Source organism: Buceros rhinoceros, unplaced genomic scaffold (assembly GCF_000710305.1).
Source record: "Buceros rhinoceros silvestris isolate BGI_N320 unplaced genomic scaffold, ASM71030v1 scaffold33116, whole genome shotgun sequence".
In the NCBI taxonomy this organism is placed as follows: domain Eukaryota; kingdom Metazoa; phylum Chordata; class Aves; order Bucerotiformes; family Bucerotidae; genus Buceros; species Buceros rhinoceros.
Window position 1 is genome coordinate 1 of NW_010419839.1, and position 320 is coordinate 320.

Below are 320 nucleotides of genomic sequence, written 5' to 3' on the forward strand. Positions count from 1 at the left end.
TGGCACAGCCATCATCACCCTGCAGGCTTGGAGACATCAGGACCTGCTGTTCCTGGCACCCCCACCTGAGTGTGGCTCAGGTCCCACATCCCCTGCAGTCCATCATGGGGCAGAGGGGGTGGCCCTAACCACCCCCACTCCCTGCAGGGCACAGCTCTCACTTCCAGTGCTTCCCAGTCCAGCACAGGTGTGCAGTGGGTCCTTCCCCTCCATCCCAGCTCACCCACCCTGGCTGGCAGGGCTCCCACCACACATCCTGGGCTCCATCTCCCATTTGGGGACAGTACCCCCCTCGCCAGCTGGCAAGTCAATACAACCCA